The sequence below is a fragment of the Leopardus geoffroyi genome, chromosome D4 (genome assembly GCF_018350155.1).
Source record: "Leopardus geoffroyi isolate Oge1 chromosome D4, O.geoffroyi_Oge1_pat1.0, whole genome shotgun sequence".
NCBI lineage: Eukaryota > Metazoa > Chordata > Mammalia > Carnivora > Felidae > Leopardus > Leopardus geoffroyi.
The window spans coordinates 56,093,830-56,099,829 of NC_059342.1; the positions used below are offsets into that span (position 1 = coordinate 56,093,830).

The window sequence follows — 6,000 nt, forward strand, 5'->3', positions numbered from 1 at the left end:
ATCTTTAAAATGAATTTTAAGTTTGAGACCCAATCAAATATATGTTCCATTACTTTTCATATTCTGAAGAAAAACAGAGCTACATATTCATAACAACTTTTCAAAGAACCCCATGTAGTTTTAAATGAAACACCTACTCCTTTATCCAAGTCCGGTTTCATAAATTAACTCCATGGGGCTTAAACTCCCAATCCCGAGATCAAGAGTGGCATACTCCACCAAATGAGCCAGCCAGGCATCCCTAATTTACTTTCTTTAAAAAAAAAATCCAGGACATGGGCTCCAGGGTGGCTCAACTGGCTAAGTGTCCTACTCTTTTCTTTTTTTTTTTTTTTTTTTTAATGTTTTTAATTTATTTTTGAGAGAGAGCATGAACTGGGGAGGGACAGAGACTGGAAGGAGGGGGTAAGGATCCAAAGTGGGCTCTGTGCTGACAGCAGCAAGCCCGATGCAGGGTTCAACCTCATGAACCACGACCTGAGCCAAAGTCAGAGGCTCGAGCATGGAGCCTGCTTGGGATTCTCTCAGTCCCTCTCTCTCTCTGACCTCCCTGCTCTCACGTAGGTACACTGCTCTCTCAAAATAAATTAATAAAAATCTCTCTCTACCCCTCCCCAACTCTCTCAAATTAAAAAATACAATATATAAGGGGCGCCTGAGTGTCTCAATCAGTTAAGCTTCCAACTCTTGGTATTGGTCAGGTAATATCTCAGGATTTGTGAGATCAAGCCCTGCATGGGGTTCTGTGCTGACAGCACAGAGCCTGCTTGGGATTCTCTCTCTCCTCTCTCTCTCTCTGCCCCTCCCTCACTTGTGTGCATGCTCTCTCTCTCTCTCAAAATAAACATTAAAACAATGTTTTAAATATACATATATAAGAAAAAATACAGGATATGCAGCATCTTTGAGAGAAATACTAAAGAAATCTCAAAAAAAAAAACACGGTAGAAAATATCAATATATGCAGTCTGTGTATCTGTAAAAACAAACCTGTTAAATTTGATTCTTGGACTTTAGAATGAAAAAAAGGATTTCATTCCTAAGTATTCGACAGTTGGGTCAAAATTATTTCAAAACCAGCTACAGGCTTATATTGTTGATATTCCCTGTAAGTCTTCCCTCTCTTTGCCTTCCTTCAAGTTACATCTCCAATCTCCTTTGGGGCAGAGGTAGGGGGAGACAACTGCTTCCAAGACCTATCAGTGATCCACACCATCTTACCAGTCAACACCACCAGTACAATACGCCCCACTTTTAAAGGGCATTCCATTTACTCAAATTAATTAAGGGCTAACGGGTATTTGCTGACCTCGTAAAGATTAATAAACAAAATAAGACAGATTTAACAACAGGAACTTCAGTCTGTGAATTCATGCAGGCTCCTTTTGAGCAGGCATTTGCTTACACCAAAAAAAAAGTGCCTAATAACAACAAAAACTTAATCATTTTTAAAAAAGACTGGAGGATCAATACTTGAAGACAAATACTTTCAAAGAAAACGCTCCACTTCAGACCAGTTCAAAACTTCAAGATTGGTTTATACCCTCTACATACAGTATATGATTAAAGGAGTAGAGAAAGCAACCAGTTCCCACTATAATTAACCCACAGGGCATAAGGCATATTGAAATTAACCCATTCTTCTCCATGTTCTCCTACCATTTCTCCCTCAACAATAAGTCACTAACACTGACACCGCTGTTGAGCACTGCACAGGCTGCATCAGTTACCAGGAAAGGGAAGCAGAGTTGTTATTGTTGTTCTAGCCTTGTTCTAAGGCAGCTCCATGTGACTGCTGCCGGTCCAGCCCACATTTAAAGACAGAGGCCAGAGGAAACCAGAACGGCAGGAAATAGGCAGGAGAGGCAATTACCACAACCTTTTCCCATGGCCTCATTGCTATGCCACCACTTCCAGCCATATTTCAATTGTAACAGAAACCCCCTCCCCTGAATTAATTTGTGAGGGTCAGAAGCAACAAGGAAGCAAACAATGAAAATCACAGCTGTGGAAAACAAGCAGGACAGTGGCGGGGGAAATTTTCATCACACATGTGAACTAGGCATAAAAAACAAAAATCAGATGGAACATATGGGAAGTAAGCAGAAGAGTAGTGTGGGAAACTAATCACTTCTGCCTAATAAGAGAAGTATTCACAGCAATGGGAGGATGATAGCTTGAGCCCTGCAGGCAGGTAAGAGAGATTGGTGGACAGGACAACTCTATCCTCTCCATAAAGGGGAATTTATTCCCTTTCCTGAAACAGATAGGTATCATCCCAATCTAGGCACCTAACACCTAGGATACAGGAGAGCTTCCTTCCATCTCCATTAGACAAACTGACACTAAAAATTAGTATATACAATTCGTGACAAAAAGTGAGGAACACACTAACTACTGACATAACTCTTGGTTTAAAGAGGTATACCATAATTGAAGAGAAAATAAAAAAGGCCTGGGTTCACCCAAAAAGTTAATTGTATATGCCCTTCAAATAAAAGATGTTTGGATACCTTATAAAGACCTTCAAAAGCTCTCAACTGTTAGGACACACAGGGGCTAAAGACAATAAGCCTAAATACTGACAGACCATATACATCAAATAGAAGTATAAACCAATATCCAACAGAGGAAGTAGTAAACTACAAGATTATTTCAAACAGGAAATAACAGGAATGATGTTCTCTCTCTACAGAGAACAGAATATGAGACCAGAGTGGTAGGTCTTGAGATGCCTGGGCAAATAATCAGATTGAAAACCGAGGGGAAAAGGTGGAAAAGCCAAGTGGGAAAAGTGATTCAGAGGCAAAGAAGACAGATATAATACACTAAAGAAAGAATAACATTTTAAATACGTACTACAATAAAGCTTCAGTTTACAATGCGTCCTCAAAACTACATTTAAAAAAAAAAAAACTCTGCTACAACCAGGCTAGAGGAACCGAGACTCAGGAGGAAAACTGAGTCCCCAGAGTCTAACACCAAAACCTTCCAGAACGAAGAAGGGTAGAACCTAACTATCCCTCCGAGTATGCCGGGAAAGGCTACAGAGCGCAGAAGTTGGGGCTTAAGATGTCTAGTCCCAAGACTAGTGACAGGCGTGAAAACGGAAAGGTGGTCTGTGGTCAGGATGGGGACCAACAGCGTTGAGCGGGAGCTCCAGCGGACAGGCAGGGAGCGAGAGGTGGGAGAAAAACCACACCCTCCAGGGCAGAAACCCGAAGGGGGGAGGGGAAGGCGCCCCCTGGGGTTGGGTGGGGCCAGGCCGACTACGACAGGGGTAGGCAGGAAGAAGCACAGGACGACCACGGGCGAGAAGGAAGGAAGGCGTCCGGGCCTGGGCATACTGAGGACGCAAGAAGCTGGCGAGGGAAGCTTGGCCCGGTCTTCATGAGTGGGCGCTGGGGCAGTACGAAGAGGGTTAGGAGAAAGAAGAGCTGAACCAGGACGAGAGAGCGCACGCTGCCACGCTCAGGGCTCTGGAACAGGGAAGGAAAAAGAGGGTGCCAATTACCGCTGCTGTTCTCGCTGGACTCGGGACCAGCTGCCGCCGCCACCGCCGCTCGTTACCTGCCAATGTGCCTCTTACAAAGCGGCGGCGGCGGCAGAGGCGGCCCGGCCCGTCACGTGACCTCCGCGTCACGGGGGAAGGAGGAGCCACCACACGTAGCTAGCGCGCCGCTCATCAGCCCGCCCACAGAGCGCGTTGCTTCGCCTAGCCTCCCCCAAGCCTAGTAGGAGAGGCCAACAGCGCCGCGGCGGAGGCAGGCACGGGAAGCAATAAGGGAAATTTTATAGGATTTATCGTACTCGGAGTTGTCAGGAGGGTACTACATACCGCACCCAAGATGCCAACAACTGCAGCGTGTAGTCGCGGTGTGATGATCTCACAAGACACCAGGAGTCGCTCCCCCTGCGACCGCCTTCCTCCCATCACATGATGTGGGCCAACCACTCAAAGCAGGCCTAGCTTCCCAAACCCTGGGAATACTCTTCCTAGACCTTCGCACAGCAGAGATATTCGCCACCGCCCCGTTTCCCTCGCGAGTTCATAGACCATGCGTTTATGACTTAGTGCTGAGGGAAGGTGGAGGCGGGAAACGGTCAGCGGTGGCTTCCGAGACTAACACCAGTCGGCGCCGCTTGCCAGGTAGCTGAGCGTGGTTCCTGCTGGGAGATGTAGTCCCGGCCGGGGGGGGTGGGGTTCCACTACCACGTTCCCGGGCTTGCGCTCCGCCCCGCCCCCTGCGCGGGAAAACGCCAACGGCTAGCTAAGGTACACCCGTGGTGGAGGAAGCTTCAAAAGGAACTTTAACAGAACGGGAGGGCTTCGTGGATAATATGTTGTTAAATGCGAGGGTGGAATTCTGCAGTACGAAGCTCCTTCTACGTAAATTAAGTAATGTTTATTGATCGCTTACTTCATGTCAGTGGTCTATACAACCATTTTTACTAAATCTTATGATCAACACTTTGAAGTAGGGATTGCAGCTGGTAAAGAAAGGCTTAGAGGACTTCCTGGCTGGCTCACTTGGTAGAGCATACGACTCTTGATCTTGGGGTTGTGAACTGAAGTCCCAGGTTGGGTGTAGAAATTATTTTAAGATTAAAATACTTTAAAAAAAAAAAAAAAAGGAAGAAAGAAAAGAAAGGCTTAGAGGTTCAGAAAGAAAGAAAAAGAAAGCAAGAAAGAGAAAAAGGAAGGAAGGAGAAAGAAAAAGGCTTAGAGGTTCAGGTGTTTCTGGCTGAAGAGACTCAAACCACATTTTCTGTCTCCAAGCAATGAATAACCCCTTCCTCTCAAAAAGATCTAACTCCAAGAATTAAGCACAAGGGGGATGATGCTTTATACTTGTAGCATAGAGTTTTAGAGTTTAAAGTATTTGCTCGTTGACTGACCTATTTGATCCTCAAAGGCAGTATCCCAGGCAAGTTAGGTACATGGACTTTGGAATACAGCAGGTCCTACATTAATTTGAGCTTTCCTTTGTGATAACACCACTTCACCACGTGGTGAAAATTAAATGAGATCAAGTAAAGTACCTGTTTGGCATGTAAACCCTCAATAATCAGTAGTAATTATTTTCACACCTGGCATGTACCCTTTGGGCACAACAGATATAAAAGTAAGGTGGGAAGGAAATTAGCATATACTGATCTTTGTGCAGGGCACTGTACTATTTACTAACATGCTAGTTACTAATAGACTGTTGTAGGTTAAATTGATGAATAACAATTGAAACCTTAATAGTCCTGCTCAATTCAAGAGAAGCCTTTGTTATTTATCTGAATTGATCAAAGAATGCTCAGGCTAAAACAAATGAAACTTATTATCATGACCATTCATGTGTAGATGTACCTTATCTCTCCCTTTCTGACAGTGAGCTGGAATTGTGCCAGGTCAGTTCAGTCTTCCTCCTCTTTGTATTCCTGTTTTATAGAAATGTGTGGGAGAGTCCAAGATAAAACCCTTGAGAGGCAAAGACTTAATTGAAAGAGTACAAGAAGACAATTCTGAAAGGACATATACAAACCAGATAACAGGAACTGTCTCTGAGGAGTGGGAAGGAGGGTTTGTGATTGAGGTTGCTAGTCAAAATGGACTGTAATCTAATCTATAACGTTTTAATTTTTTTAATTAGGCTCCATGCCCAATGTGAGGCTTGAACTCACAACCCTGAGATCAAGAGTCACATGGTCCACCGACTGAGCCAGCCAGGTGCCCTTAATGTTTTAATTTTTTACATGAAGAAGGTACTGGTGTTTTAATTAAAGATAAACTTTAAGGGGCGCCTGGGTGGCGCAGTCGGTTAAGCGTCCGACTTCAGCCAGGTCACGATCTCGCGGCCTGTGAGTTCGAGCCCCGCGTCAGGCTCTGGGCTTGATGGCCCGGAGCCTGGAGCCTGTTTCCGATTCTGTGTCTCCCTCTCTCTCTGCCCCTCCCCCGTTCATGCTCTGTCTCTCTCTGTCCCAAAAATAAATAAACATTGAGAAAAAAAA

General features: G+C 44.8%; 1 protein-coding gene across 10 annotated transcripts in view; it reads right to left on the reverse strand.

Moving 5' to 3' along the window:
• The window catches only part of UBAP2 (ubiquitin associated protein 2), a 113,407-nt gene extending 109,475 nt beyond the window's left edge, over window positions 1-3,932 (reverse strand). For 5 of the 10 annotated variants that reach the window (XM_045467837.1, XM_045467836.1, XM_045467835.1 and 2 more), the window contains exon 1: window positions 3,515-3,624. The gene's annotated coding sequence lies outside the window, so the exon portion shown is untranslated. Of the gene's footprint in view, window positions 1-3,514; window positions 3,625-3,838 lie in introns of those variants that run through there. The other 5 variants (XM_045467838.1, XM_045467843.1, XM_045467832.1 and 2 more) reach the window with 5 other exon arrangements.
• Window positions 3,933-6,000: the final 2,068 nt, after the last annotated feature.